Raw genomic sequence first — 16,357 nt, forward strand, 5'->3', positions numbered from 1 at the left:
CCCTGATGTGTGAGGGCAGAAGAAGGTGTACATCTCAGCTCAAGAAGAGAGGGGAGCATTTACCCTTCCTATTTGGCTTGGTTCTTCAACAGTTTAGAAATGCCCATTTGGGTGAGGGAAATTCGTCTCTGTTCAGTCTACGGATTCAAATTCTGATCGTCTCTAGAAACTCACTCATGCTCATGCCCAGAAAGAATCTTTTTATAAAGTTGCCTGGCTTTCCCTAAAACCTGGCTCAGTTAGCATTTAGAAATAACCATCACAGCTGCTTTCCATGAAGTACACATTTTAAATATTAGAATAAGTTGCAAGGTAGAATGTTATGATTCCCATTCTATTGATGGAAAAATGAAGATTTATTGAGATCAGATAAATGTTTCCAAGAACATAGAGCTAACAACTGTATGTTCTGGAACTGAAGCCTCACATAAAGTCTGGAGGAAGCTGCTGTTTTAGTTGCCTCAACAAAAAAGCATCACTCTTACTGAATTAATACACATACTCCAAAAAATGGTAAGTATACACTTCTAGTTTCCTTCATACTTGCATGGCATCAGCATGTTTATGGAGTGCACATATTGTGAAATGCAAGACTAATGAAATACACATGAATCATTCCTTCAGCAGTTTCAAGAATATAAATATTCCTCCAATAAGGAAAAAGCCACCTTTTTTAACATTTACTTCCTTTAAGTCACACTGGATTTTTCTTCTTAAGCTTTCTTTACTCAGTCATTGAAATGTTATTAGATTGACTATCACTCAAATAAATAAATAAGCTTATTTTGTTCTATTAACTTGCCAACATGTAAAAAGGCTACGGGATTGATTTACTTCAAGAATCAATTTGGAGGTAATTCTTGATCTAGTGCAACTTTTGATTCTTCTAGCCTCTGTAACTGTCAAACCAATATTCTCTGTTTTATTTTCCTGGCATTGAAATCCTCCCCAATCAGCTTTGGTGACATGAAGTAGATAAACTTCTATTATGGGTTTGCTTTAGCAAAAATATTATTGATGGAAAAGAAAAGTGGAAGATATAATGACAACAAATTGCTCTGCTGTCATTAGTCTTTGCTCTATGTGGCATTTAGAGAAGTGGAGAAAATATAGGAACACCAATTGCAAAGTCACTCAGGGTAAGTTTGTTCAAGGAGCAAAAGTAAACATATAATAGCAAATAGAGATATATACGGGGAGAGAAGGAGGAGAGAAAAAGAGAGAGAGAGAGAGAGAGAAAGAGAATAAAGCAGAAAAGTGAAATGAGGAAAGATGCCAGGAAGCTGGGCTTGACAGACACACTCCACTTTGGCTCTGAATACTTGTGCTGGCTATCATGGCCTATAAGTCTCCATGTGCTTTCAGGAAGGCTACTTCAGCGATGTGATGTCTCAGCTGCTTCATTTGATGCGTGAGTTAAAAAATTCTTACTCGCAACAGCCATTCCACAGATGTTGTAAGACTTTGTCAAGAGATGGCGTATTTTTACTTTTGAGGACATCAACTCTGCCAATTTCCTCATTGCTATTAACAAGATCAAATCATGACAATATCTAGCTCAGCAGGCATTTACTTATTGTTATTAAAAATGTCTAGCACTGAAGGAAAAAAGTAAGACTCAGGAAAAGTAACTGCAAATAAAAACAACTTATGGGAAGCCTACTATGTGTGAAAATATTACAAACTTTGCCTATCTTAAATGCAACTCTGCAATGAGAGAGTTATTTTATAGACACAAAAGCTGATAAACTGAGGCTTTGAGAAATTGAGACACATTTTTAAAAGGGTGCAGGGAGTAAGCTCCCAGTGAGGGCTTGAGGTCTTGTCTGGCTGGGTTCATGGACTTTGCTTTCTTTGTCCCCCGCACTGAGCTGCTGCATCTGAATGAGAATGTGTTTGCGAATACAGTTATGCACACATATAAACTCATACAAATGGGATCCTTATAAGGTTCACCGAAGATATAATGAAAAACTATGTGGCTATCAAAAAGATTTTTTTTTCATTTAAAAACCCTTATCTTTTAATTTCATTTCCATGAATGTTTTACAATTTTCTCACATAAAATCAAGAATTTTTGAATCCATGTTAATATCCATGTTAATATCTACCCATCTACTTAGCTATTCCCATCCTGTTGTGAACAGTAGGGTCCCCAGCTGGGTTTATTCCCATTTGTTCTCTCCACATGGGAAAGAATTCAAAGTGCAGGCAAAAACATGTGCAAGGACATGGGATGTGTTCAAAGCAAAGGAAAAATGCAGGCAAGCTTGAGAGAAAAGAGAATGAACAAATGCCAAAGCACACAAAAAAATACTCCAAATAAGGAAAAAAATAATGCAGAAAGGAAAATCCCCAGTAAAGATTTAAACTCCCTTCAATGAAGAAAAATAATATTCAGGCTCATTGTTTTGGGAGGCAAAGTGGTGATGTCTGGGGTGGAGCTTGATTAAATATTCAAAAAGGGCGGAGTTTGGGAGAGGCTTGAAAACCGCCCATTTCTGAGCTGATTTTTTTGCAACAACAGAGGTCTTATGGGGGCAGGTACAAGATGACTGTGAAAAATTTCCTCCCATGGCAGTTTTATCATAAGGACACCATAATGACCTAACTGTGGTTGAGGGAGGCATCCTACAGACATAGTGGTTAGTTCCAGCTTAACGTTGGTTCAGTATTTGCAACATGATGGATTCTCTGGACCATGAAGAAAAAACAGATGTAGGGGAGGCACTTGGTGGTAAGTGTAAGGTGGATTTGGGCATTCAGGGTAAGAGATGCTTGGGTGATAACCAGAAAGGGGGCTCTCATGCAGGCGGGCCCAGGCTGTTAATGCAGGGGCCAGCTGTGCTTTGGGCACAGGCTGACTGGGGCTGTCAGAGCTCAGCTCCTTCCTGCCTGCTAATACTGCCTGCATTCCCACACCAATATCAACACATATCCATCTATTGTCTATTTTTTGTCCCTTCTTGTCTGTATTTACATTTTATCTGTCAACTAATGATATTTTGACATCTGTAGGATGAATTTCAAAATGACAGCCTGGGTGCTACTACCATGGGACAGTGGGTTAAACCATCACCAGTGATGTTTGTGTCCCATCTGAGCTCCTGTTTGAGTCCTGACTGCTCTACTTCTGCTCCACGTCCATTACCACACCTGGGAAGGTAGCAGAGGGTGGCCCAAGTACTCTAGCTCCTGCCTCTGTGGTAGGAGACTTGGATGGCGCTCTGGGCTCCTGACTTCAGCCATGATCAGCTTTGGTGATTATGGCTGCAGGAGAGTGAAGTTTTCCGGACTTCTCTCTGTATCATTCTGCCTTTCATATACATACAGTAAATCTTTAAATGGTTAGAGCATGATGTGACCAGATAGTGTATGCTCTAAACAGCATCGGTTGTAAAATACAGTCAAGAAGGAGAATGATCAAGGGTACAACCATCTCAACTTATTTTCAGAGAATGTTACATATATGCTTAGGACATCAGACAATTGAAGAGTTCACAAATAGGCAAACTGGGTGTACAGAAGTTACAAGATGCCTATCAGATCAATCTGAAAAAATAGAATAGAACTGAGCAAAGTTGGCTTAGAATCGTATCATTACGAAGAGTTGTGTGCAGGGTGAAGCGATGGAGCTCCTAGTTCTTTTCAATGAATTCACACACATGCACACACACACACATTCAAGAGATTTTACAGAGGGATTTTGGGAGTGCTCCGAACTGAGATGGCTGAGCAATTTACAGTGATTTTATTGTTAAGGAGTTCTGGAGAATAGGAATCGGCAAACTGGAGTTAAACAAGTATCATTCTGAGTTGTAAAAAAAGGGAAGCCCTATTTTGTGAAGTAGAGACTGACATGTCTTATTTCTTGCAAGACTTGAATGAACTAGACGAGGGTGATTTCACAGCTCTCTAAGAGGAAGTGATGGTCCTTATGTCCTAGTATGGACTCAGTAAGATCAAAGCATGTGAGAATAATGCATTTTGTTTTTGAATGGCACTAATTTTCTGGTATAAGAGGCCAGTGGGGTGACATTTCTGTAGGTATTTTACTCATCTGGTTACATGATTATTTTACATCTGCCCTGTCTGCAGTTCTGCAATATCCTATTCCCATTCCTCACTTTCTCTTAATGACTGGATTTATTTTGTCACTAAGAAAATAAAAGATGTTAGGGAGAGCTTCTTTATGCCTTCTCCCCACCATTCTCCCTCTTCCTGCATTGTGCATGCACCCTTTTCCTCTTGTACAGGGGGTAACTGTCCTGCTTCTCCCTACAGCCCTGTAAATCCATTCCCTCTTGTTTATTCTAAATTGACCCCAACGCAACCTGCCCTTTCTCCCACAGTATAAACTTTCCTATTGAATTTTATATGTTATCACACAAGTATGTTTAATATTTCTCTTCTTTAAAAACAAGTGAAGTCAAAGACCAAGTCATCGTACCTGCAAATGGAACAATGAAGCTTTCTTTTGTTGGTGAATCTACTTGCAATATACAGTTCTCTGATTCCCCTTAGATCAAAAGCAGTTGGCAGGTTTGCTGGTAAGCTGCTGATTGCTTTTATGTTTTGTCTTGAATCATCTTGTTTTTAGTATCAGTAGCCTCAGTCAAATGGGCTTGTCATAAATTTTGATTTATTCATCTGTGGTGGATCATGGGTCCTTTTTAAATCTGTATCCCATTGTAATTTCTTTTAAGCTGTTCAACTAGTTAGAAAGGGTGATCAGGTCAAGAACTGGCATAACTTTTCTCAGTAAAGGTGAGATCAGTGTTGTGCTTATACTCTCCTGATGCTGTGAGGTGTTGCTTGGGTGTCTGGCAAGCTTTTTCTTTTGACAGTTCTGTGGACAAAGTAATGTGATTATTTTGGATTATTTTTTTGAAGAATTATTACATAGTTTTCTTAAGTGAAAGTTTACAGTGCATTTAATGCCAAGAACATGCTTTACAAAACTTATTTTGTCAATTTTATGAATTCTAAAAGTGTAGCTGAATTAAAAACCATTGTAATAGATCATTTCTGCTTGGCTTTTTGGATGAGAACAGGTGTATTGGGGTCAGGTGCATAGCTGTTTCTCTGTGTTTTGTTATTGGCCTTAAAAACTAATGACCAGGGATGGCTGTTGTGGTACAGTGGGTTAACCTAACATCGGCACATCTACACCCCATATCAGTGTGCCAGACGAGGTGTCTGCTGTTCCTATGCTGATGTAACTGCCTGCTGATACACCCAGAAGGCAGCAGATTATGCTCTAAGTGTTCACATTGCCACCAGGCACATGAGAGAGACTCAGAGGAAGTTCGAGGCTCCTGGCTTTGACCTGGCTAGAGTCCTGGATGACAGAGGCATTTTGGGAGTTGAAACAGTGGATGGAAAATTTTCTCTCTCTCTCTCCCCCTCTTTCCTCTTCTCTCCTCTCTGTCACTCCTTGCATTTGTTGTCCTGCCTTTCAAATAGATGAAGGTAAATAAATACTAAAAAATAAACTAATGGTCAGTAAGAATATGGGAGATAAGCAAGTCATTAGAATAGATTGATTTTGTTATATGTGAAATGTATCCAAAGCCATTTCAACTATTTCATATCTTTGTAGATCAATACTTGGCATATTGTTTTTCAAATTGAAATATTTTACCTATTAAAAATGCACAGATGCTCTGAAACTGAGGATCCCTTTGCTTATGTGTATAAAACTCTGAAAGGTTAAGTGTTCTATATTGAAAATGTAGTAGTGGGTGAATTTTCTATCATGTCTGGGTCTGGCATCTACTTCTATAGTACATAGTCCTATGTCATTCATTTGCTACATGTTTTTCCCAATATTTGGCTCATACTTTTCTCCATGTTTATGGCACATGATGATTTTTGATGTTTATTTGTTCTTCTTTCTCTGTTGAGAAAGATCAAGATAACATCAGTGCACAGTAATGGAAAGAATTGAGAGAAATACTTGACTTTTCAATATTCCATAAAAACTTTGAAGATCAAATCAGCAGTTGAAGAATCAGGACTACAGGCACTCACAGGAGCGAGAAGAGATCAGAAGTGATACTAGACTTAGTTCCCAGGCTTAGGTTAGTCACTAATTAGTCATATGACCTTCAATGAACCTCTAACTGCTCCAGCCCTCAGTGCCTTCAACGCTAAGAGTCTAACTTTTAGATCACATCCAAATGCTTGCAATTATGTAAAATGTTTCAGAGCTATACCTGGGAAAACAGTAATCTATCATTTAATAAGAAATTATTTTTAATAAAATTGAGAATAATATATTAACCATGAATCAGTCCTGTTTTAGTGCCTACTAAAATAAATTAATTTAGTAATTCTTTATGAAAATTACCATAGAAATTAAATCTGTCTTTCAACACAAACAAAAGCATCAAAAGAACAGTAAATTCAGTTTTTCAAATTTCACTCATCATCTTTCAGAGCCTAGAGAGAAACTTGGACCTCTTCCAAAAGATGAAAATAAACAGAGAGGAAATTTTGGAAGATTGAATCAAAGCCAGAATAAACTAGGATTGATAATATTTAGGATGGATAGTGCAGAAAATCCAAATATGGGTCAAGGAAATACATTTAGATCCAGAAACTATACCACATTGCTCTAATTAATATTCTCAAATTAGGAAACTAATTTGTATCAATAATAATCTATGTGATAGACTATTAATGACATACAGAAAGGTCATTTTGATTAATGGCATTTTGCCCCTTACAGTATTGTTGCCTTTGGTTAATTAAGTGGAAAAAAATAGAATTAAGATGAACTAATATGTCTGTTTAAAATTTTGTCTCCGAACATAAATGAAGTAGAAATAATTCTTCTTTCCAACAGAGTTTTAGAAAATACCATCTGAACTGTAGTAGAGGCGTTCGAGGCAATTAAAAGGAAAAAATGATCAATGGAGTAAAAAATATCCTTACACTCGGCCTTGATGCCTGATGTTGTATTAATTGGTGCAACAGGAAAAGATTGGTGATATTGGCCAAGGTTTTGTAGTCAGTCGGCATTTCCTCTTTGAATAAAAAGTGAATGTTAATTATTCAGCTTAGCTTTGTTACTTGTTCCTGGTTAGATTTACTTAGAGACTTCTCATTTAGAACAGGTTTGCTATGTTAAGTCTGGTTTATTGGTGATCCCAATATTTTACCACATGTTAATGGGTTGCTACCAGTGTCAAAGAATGGTACATGAGTAAAATATTACACTTGGCTAATATATCAACTGATAGAAATGTGGTATAAAAGTGTTTTTTTTTAATATTAGGAAACTTTCTTGAATGAATGAGATTATAATCCATAGTAGAAAATACCTCAATTTTCATGGCTTAGCATGCTTGAGACATCAGCAACGAGTGGCAAAGTGTGATTTGAATTATGGAGCTGCTGAAATAGCATAGCACTACTTCAAATCTGTAATTTATTTAGATAGATCTTAATCAGATAACGAAAGTAGACAAAAATTACTTTAAAATATTAAAATGGTCATTTTGAACTTTTATCTAATATTTTAGGGTTTTAGCTAGATATAACTATTTGCAATAAATGTGGTGACATTTCACACAAGAATCACCTTTTGTAGACTATAACTTTATAGAAGTAAAAGTAAACCTCATTCATTTCCTCAATAATTATTTAGTAAGTGTCTACTATAGTATGGGCTTGCTGAGATGCTAATTATTTTTCTACTCTTTCAGTTCTTTCCATTGTGAAGTATAAGGCTTAGACCTTACTTTTCACAACTAATCATTAAATGTGTTTTTAATTTTATTCTAGAATAAAAGGTGAAAATGTTACGAGCTATTTTTAAGATACATTTTTTTAAAAAAAAGGATTATGTATTTGAAAAACAGAGTTAAGGGGGAGAGGAGACTCAGAGAATATTCTGTCTGCTCGTTCATTAACAAAATTGCTGCAGGAGCCAGGTTGAGGTCCCAAATCAGGAACTCTTCTATGTCTCCCACGTGTGTGCATCGACCTTTGCTGCTTCTGATGCGCATTAGCAGGAGGTTGGATTGAAAGTAGAGGAACTTTGGACTTGAACCAGTACCCACATAGGATGCCAGCACTGGAGGCAACGGCTTAACATGACAAACCACAATGCTTCTAAAGATAGGTGGAAGTTGGCATCATTGGTGGGTGTGAAGGGGCAGCACAGTGGAGGTCCCACGAGTGCAGGTCTTGTTACTTCTCCAAGGAACCAAGATAGGGCAAATAATCCCCCTTCGCCAGCAGACACTGGGCTTGAGGAGCTTCTCTGTCATCACAGCTCTAACTAAACACCTGCTCTGAACTTGATAAAGCCCACGTTCTTTGAGGTATATATAGTGTGGTGGCCAGAGAACTGGATCTTGACCCTTAATAGGGTCTCATGCTGTTTGTTCTTTTCCTTGATATGAATGTACATGAGGACTAGACTATAATGAAATACAACCACTATACCCTGTGGATTTTTAAAAGCACCACACATACCTGTTGGTGCCTAGATAGAAAACAATACAAGGTCAGAGGGACAAACATCTATGAGAAAGGGCTGTCTCCAAGGATTCTTAGTGCGAACCATACAATCAATAGGTTGCATGCACTACTAAAGTGGTTGCTGTTTTCAGCTGTTGCACACTGGGATCCATGAGGAAAGATGCCTATTCCATTTAATTGGTTAAAGATATTTGACAGTTTTAATGTATTGAAATCTGACCATGTTGAACACTACTTGGTGGGAAGAAAAGTATTTGATTGAATAGTTAGAATGTACAAATCCATGAATTATACTGAATTTCAGTGGGTGAATATAGTTCCTTTTATGGAAAGGACAGAATTTTCAATTTTTTCAAAATACTTTTCTTGTTAAAGGCTTGCAAATCTGCTTCATACAATAGCAGCGAGATTAAGAGCCCAGGCCTGGAATTAGACTGCCTGGAATCTATCATTTTTTAGAATCATGACCCTAGGCTATTTGCCCTCCTTTGTCTCTGCTTCCTCAACTGAAAAAGGGGGATAATAAGATTACCTGTTCTTAGGATTGGTGTAAGGTGTACATGCTAAAATGTGCATAAAAATTCTTCCAGCTGTTTCTGGCATTTAGTAAGTTCCCTGTAAATGTTGGCTCTCACATACATCATGTGTCACAAATTATTTATATATCTAACAGCTGTGTGTGTGTGTGTGTGTGTGCGTGCTGATGCATGTGTGTGTTATGTCTTAGGACTACAAGGTGCTTTATAAGGCAAAATAATGTTAGCAGTCTGCATTTGATACATTTATCTTTACCAGTTTTAAGAATATATCCAATAACTATCTATGCTCAGTAATATTACACTGAGTCATAGGGATAATCGTGTCAGGTATAAATGGCACAATTAAAAACACTACAGGAGCTAAGTTGCTCAGAAAGTTGCAATGCAAATGTTGCTTCCTAAGTGCCTTGCAAATGCACAATGAGAAAAAATGAGGGTATCTTATTTTATTCCCTGGTGGGAATCTATCCACATCAAAAACACTACATAATTCTGCATGTGGGCAACTGCTGCTGAGACTCCCTGCCTCATCATACAGGCCTTCTAGAGAAGGAAATTGATGGGAATTGATTTCATTTTTAAGGAGTCAATACATTATCAGTGTAAGTTAAAAGTAGAAGAATGCCATGTGCTTCTGGGAGCTATTTTGGACTGTGTCTCACTTAAGACTGCTAACAGTACCATGCACATAGAACTAAGTTTACAAATCATTGTCAAGTGACATTTCTCTTACATCCAACAGACATTACAAAAGGACATTTGCTCAGATTATTTCAGGACTACAGAATTAATTGTTCACTCATACATTGAAAAATCAAGTGTTCTTGTTAGGTACTGAGGCTTTGTTGAGCACTGTACTGGCACTGAGATACAAAGAGTCCTTACATTTCCTTGATTTCAGAGGCTGCACTATAGGGAAAACAGAGGACAGAAAACAAGTTTCAGCAATGGATTCTGTGTTACTTTTGTATAGAGGGCTTCGTAGGACAGAGAGGGGATACTGGTTAAGACTGGGTTGTGAGGGCTTGGAGGGTACCAAAATTTTCCTAGAGCTGGAGTTGGTTGTGCTGGCCTGAGGAAGCTGGTGTGTGTGCTGATGTGGAGGAAGATGAAGTCTGAGAGAGCTGTGGGCGAAAGTCAGAGTCTGCTCAGGAGAAGAGACACGAAATGGAATGAGCCATCTGGGAAGCAGCAAGTGTTTTGTATGGATGGAGCCCAGTGCTTAGTCTGTAGAGAAAGTTCCATGTTCTCTCCTGGGCAGCGAGCAACTAGTTGCTGAGCAAGGCAGGAGGCCAGTGTTAGGGAGTGTGGTTTAGGAGAGGAGTTGAGATGTCCATTGCCCAGGGGCCACAGTGTGCAGAGCAGAAGGATTGATTAAAAGGACGCCACTTAGGAAATCCAAAATCCAAAGTAAGCAGATCTGATGTCAGAGGGGGCGGCCGGGCAGCATTTTGATCCAAAGCAGGGTCTGAGAAGAAATCAGGGTCCAATGATGAGAAAAGAGGCTTCAAACTGCACCTGACTGGGCTGGGGTATGATGTGGCATTTGGAGGAATTTCCTGAGCAGCTGGACCCTAGCTGCAGCAGGTGTTTTCAGGGCACTTGCAGCTGCCTGGATGGGTGGGAAGGGAACTGTTAAGGGCGCTGATCTGGCACAGGCACAGCACTTCAAACTAAAGCTTTGGGAAACCATTGTGGGATTTTAAGCAAGGCAGGAATGGGTTTGTGTTTTAAAAGATCTTGCTGGCTTGTGGGTGGGACTGAATCGTGAGTGTGAAGGCATGGACCTCAGCTAGGAGGGTGTCTACAGAGAAGGGATGATGGGAACTTGTTTAACTTCCCACAGCGGCAATGGACTGAGGAGGAGGAGGCGCTCTGGGAAGAATGGGAAGGTGGAAGGTAAAAGGCTGGTCTAGAGGAGGAAGAGAAAAGGAGCAGCACTGCCTGGCATCACCTAATGCATCTGAGGCTGCAGCCTGGACGAGAGGCTGTGCTATTTCCTGCAGTGAGGAGCTCCCAGAGAGGTACACAGAGGAGCAAGTCTGATTCCAAGGATTGAAGATAGTGACCTTCAGGGTCCTTATGAAGGGGTAGGTGGTGACAATCTGTTCCATAGAGGTCTAAAACTTAGAAAGAAGTCTGAATTAGGGATAAATATTTGGGGTTCTTTATCATTTAGATGGTAATTGAAACTGATGGATTTGAATGTAACGTACAGAGTGAAAACTAGGAGGGCTCTGACATAGTTCACACCGGGGAAAGATTGTAGGAAAAGATTCATGACCGTGAAATGTAGTTACCAGAAAAAGAGAAGGGGACTGAAGAGACAGGGTTGATAGGAAAGACACAGAAGGAAATCCTGTTAAGATAGAGGGCTTGTTGCAGAGCAATCAAGCATGAGAAGGAATTGTGGTAATAGAAGTAAAGGGTGAAAAGACAGCAGCACCAGGCGCTTTGCACATGCGTAGTGGCTCCTTTAAAAAGAAACAAGCAAGATTTTTAAAATCTATTTAATAGACAGAGCGAGATAGTAAGAGAGAGGAAAACTTTGTGATTCACTGATTTACCTCCTCAACCAAAACCAGGCCAAAGGCACCCAGGACCCCAAAACTGAATTCTGGTCTCCCCTATGGATAATGGAAGTCCAAGTGCTGGAGCCGTCATCTGCTGCCTCCCCAGGTGCATTTGCAAAAGCTGGGTCAGCATGGGAGGAACTGAGACTCAAACTGGCAGTCTGGTGTGGGATGCTGGCATGATAAGAGGCAGCTTTACTTGCAAAGCCAAAGCAAATAGTAGCTTTCTAAATCCTTGTGGCAACCCTATGAGTTGGGAGCTATTACTCTAATGCTTCATGTGAGAAGCCAAGGCAGGCTAAGTGACTAATCTTACACAGTAAAATGATTGCAAGAGCCTCCTTTGATCTTTAGTTTCAGTTTCCATGGTGTCATTTACTCAAGCTCAACTATAGTCTGAAAATATTAAATGGAAATATGTGAACAATTTATAAGTTTTACACTTTATTGTTGTCATAGGTGTACATGTACGGTATAGGTAAATGGGCATAGCAAAAACATAAGTCATATGGGATTTAGTATTATGAAAGTTCAGGTATCCCTTGGGGGTTTTGAAACATCTTTATGTAAGTCAGGTGGGGACCATCTGTTTGAATGTACAGTCTCACTCCTGATTTCAAACACATAACAAGCACTTTGTCAATGCTGAGGAGCTAAATAAAATGTAACATTGACTTTCAATGGGGTGAAGAAGAGGGGGAATCAGGCAGTGGAAATATTCACTGATTCCCTTTCCTTTTTATAAAACTTGCATAGAGTGAATTGGAGAGGATCTTAAGGGAGATAGAGGTGTGGGAGAGCTAGAGTGGGGGGAGGTTTTGTTTTTCGTGTTGGAAAGAATTGAGATTATGCACTGAGTTAACAGAGCAGGGAAAGGTGTGGTTAAAGATGAAGTAAGTCTGAAGGCAAAAGGCAATGTTAGAATCGAGAATATTGACACAGATGTTAATATTGAACAAATAATTATTACACCCACACTCTGGGCGTGGTCTAGTAGAGGTGCTGTGGGTACAAGGTGTGCACCACATAGTAATTATCCTCCGAAGAGCTCAGAGTTGAGTTGAAGGCAGAGATTTAGGAGATACCAAATACTGTTTAGAAAGGCACTGTGATGGTCTAAGGTGAGGGCCTGGAATGAGAAGTCTGGGAGTGATAGCTCATGTCCCGCCACCAAGGTTAGATGTTCTAGTGGGCTCCTTTTAGTTTCTGCACAGACCAAACTCCTTCCAGTTCCAGGAATTCACACCCTTGCCCATGTTGTATCCTTATAGCCCAATTGTAATGGTAGTTGTGAGTAGTTCTTGCTTAATCACCCCACTAGAATTGTATTTCCTCAAGCTTGATTTTCTTTCACATTGCTGCATTTATTTTCTTTATATCATTGTCACATTTCATAATAACCCTCATGTTTCTGTGCACTTGTTCGTGGTGTTTCCATTCTAAATACTATCTCCATGAACATAGATGCCTGTCTTATTCACCATTGTCCCTCCAGTGCATAAATTACATCTGACACATATGGTAGTCAATATATCCTTGAATAATTGTGTGAATGAAGAAAATCATGTTTGGGCAATATTTAAGAGTAGCCAGCAGCTGTAAAAAAAAGATGAAGAAGGTCATTGGGTATGTGGGAAGGCTTGCATGAGCCAGGGTACATAGGTAGCAGGGAGTAGCAGAGGAGCAGTGGTAGTGGCAATGGGAGGAACAATGGCAAGGGTTGGCAACAGAATGGTAAATTTGGAACATAAAAGGAAATGTTTTTTTTTTTTGCATGTCAATGATCCTATTGATGATAAATAGTTCCTTGAAATACAGAATGCTGTGAAAACTAGGTCATAAAAATCAAACATATAAGCTTAACTATTATCATTTATGCCTAATTCTGAATAACTAGAAAATATTGTATTAATTTAGTTTTGTCTTGATGTAATTATGATCATACACAACAAACTAGTGACCCAAATCCTTTATCAGAAATTTAATTTCTATAAAAATAATGTATTTTTAAAGGAAGATGTTGGGCACTTTTTTTCATCACCCTAGCGTTACACTGATACCTTTGTTACAAACTTAACTTCAAGGGGATGAAGTTTAACCATTTTTTCTTTTTGTGGTAGACTGTACCTAAGGGAATGTGTGCTGGAAGTATAATGGAAATAAACATGTCCATAGGTAGAAATAGAGAGAAGTATGTCCCCATGTGTGCAGTACAAGGATGTGACTCACAGCGAAACGGCTGACAATCTCCTACATTGTTGGGAGACAACTCAGTGGAGGCATGATGGACTTGTGAAAACTCACGAAAAACACCTATTATAAGACTGGCAGGTAGAACGGGGCAAGGGGGAGTGGCGAGGGAACTTAGAGAAGGGGCAGGGAGATCCCAGTGCCTATTAAATGTGTCATAAAAAAGAGTGCAGAAAAAAATGATAACTTCTTATTTAGTGTCTATCACATATTTCCTTGTGATCACTGCCTAGTGATTCGGAAGTTAAAGAATAGGTTTTGCTATCACATTAAGACATGAACATTTGTTAACACAATTGGATTAGTCTTTTCAGCTATGGTAATGTGAAACTGAAAACTTATTCAACTAAGGACCAAACAACCTAATTAGATGTTAGTGAGTAATAATAAAACCTCATTTTTGGGCAGATAAGAAATGGCAAATGATAGAAATATGGCACAAAAAGAGAGCAAAGAATATTCATTGAATAGAGTGGTTGCTTGTTTTTTTTATTAATTAGTAGATTTAGGAAAATGATATTTACTGAGGAAAATAAAAAATCATTTGATAAAATTGCAAAGGGCTCTTTGAACATCCAGAAAATTGAAGAAAGGAGCTAAATGATCAAAAATGCTGGAAGGCAGAACTGTAATACTTGCTAATGTCATTTGCTAATTTTGTCAGGTACAAAAGGTACTAAACAATATGAGAGAAACAAAGATCTGTAGTGAGGAAAAACATTGTGTTTTTCATCACTGTGTTATACTTCAGTCATCTGAGGTTGTGTTCTATGAGGTCATGCTAAAGTCTTGGAGGAACTTCAAATAGATTTCACTAGGTATATATGAGGGAACAATGTTAATTGACTCAAATTCAGTCATTTACCTGGAATAATGCATCACTTTGTGAGAATTTAACTTTGTGGCTTGTATAATTACCAGGCCAAAAAAAAAAAAAAAATCAGGAGCACAAGTAGTACCTTTTCAACTTTGCGGCATTCAGTCAATTCTGTTATTGAGGGGTATGTTTGATTCATTTCTCTGCATTCCCTTGGAAACTTTGCTGTCTAAAATTTGGATGCTTGCCCAACATTGTCTACTGAACTCCAAATTTATGGTTGTTTGAAATTGAGGGTTGCAGCTTTTTTTTTAACCACTTGAGAGATGTAAGAAGACAACCACTATTGGTTAAAGATGGAGAACTGGACCTGATGTGGTGGCCTTGTGACTAAAGTCCTTGCTTTGCCTGCTCCAGGATCCCACATGGGTACCTTGTTTGTATTGCAGCTGCTCCACTTCCCATTTAGCTTCCTGCTTGTGGCCTGGAAAGGCAGTGGAGGATGACCAAAAGTCTTGGGACACTGTACCTTTGTGAGAGATCTGGAAGAAGCTCCTGGCTCCTTGCTTTGGATCCACTCAGCTCTGGTCATTGTGGCCACTTGGGGAATGAACCTGTAGATGGAAGGCCTTTCTCTCTGTCTCTTCTTCTCTGAAAAATCTGACTTTCCAATCAAAAATGTAAAAAATAAAAAGATAAATAAAAATGAAGGAGAATGATGAGCAGTTATTCCTTAAAGAAAGTGAATAACTTTATTATATATTTATTTATTTATTTTGGAAAGGCAGATTTACATAAAGAAGAGAAAGAGAGACACAGAGAAAGATCTTCTGCCTGCTGGTTCATTCCCCAAGGGCTACAATAGCCAAAGTTGAGCCAATCTGAAGCCAGGAGCCAGCAGCCAGGACTTTCTTAAAGGTTTCTCATGTGGGTGCAGGGTCCCAAGACTTTGGGACATCCTCTACTGCTTTCCCAGGCCACATACAGGGAGCAGGAATGGTAGTGGAGCATCCAGGACATGAGCTGGCACCCATATGAGATCCTAGTGGCACATGCAGTGTGAAGATGTAGCTGCTGAGCCATTGTGCTAGGCCCAGAATGCTTTTGGAGATCAGCAAATTACAGCTCAGGGCTAGGTTTATTCTACTGTATTTTTTTCAAATAAAATTTTATTGGATCACAATCATGCCCTTTCATTTGTGACTATTCAATTATGATGGTTTGCATGATGTGAAGATACCTAGTCTTTGCTATAGAGACATGTGGATGGCAAAACCTAAAATATTTCCTATGAGGCCTTTACTGAAAAAAAAATTTCTGATCCCTACTCTGGTGCAAAGTTTGCCTAAATATTTCCATATGACTATATTTAAAGCAGATTTTAATGGTTGAGATTAATCAAAGGCCAAATCATTATAGAAACACTTGGTTAAACAAATTTAATTTTTTTGCTTACTGCAAGATTTCTTAGAACGATTAATACACTAATGCACATTTTGGCCCTTTCAATGGCAATGTTATATTATTATTTCCAAAAATTTATTTGACCATCACATCTTTTCTTTGTGGACTGTAGATGGGTTTAGCCATCTGTGAAATACACGTTAAGAAATGTTCGAATACACTTTTCCTTCATGATTTTCTATTTCTGTATTCTGCTTCACTGCTCGGGAAGACTGTCAATT

The 16,357-nt window shown here is 38.7% G+C and overlaps 1 non-coding gene across 1 annotated transcript; it reads right to left on the reverse strand.

Moving 5' to 3' along the window:
• Positions 1 to 8,546: 8,546 nt before the first annotated feature.
• Positions 8,547 to 8,680, reverse strand: LOC118758735 (small nucleolar RNA SNORA70). Its single transcript, XR_004995818.2, has one exon. It is a non-coding gene; the product is annotated as a small nucleolar RNA SNORA70 (small nucleolar RNA).
• Positions 8,681 to 16,357: the final 7,677 nt, after the last annotated feature.

The sequence above is a fragment of the Ochotona princeps genome, chromosome 2, assembly GCF_030435755.1.
Source record: "Ochotona princeps isolate mOchPri1 chromosome 2, mOchPri1.hap1, whole genome shotgun sequence".
Classification (NCBI taxonomy): Eukaryota; Metazoa; Chordata; class Mammalia; order Lagomorpha; family Ochotonidae; genus Ochotona; species Ochotona princeps.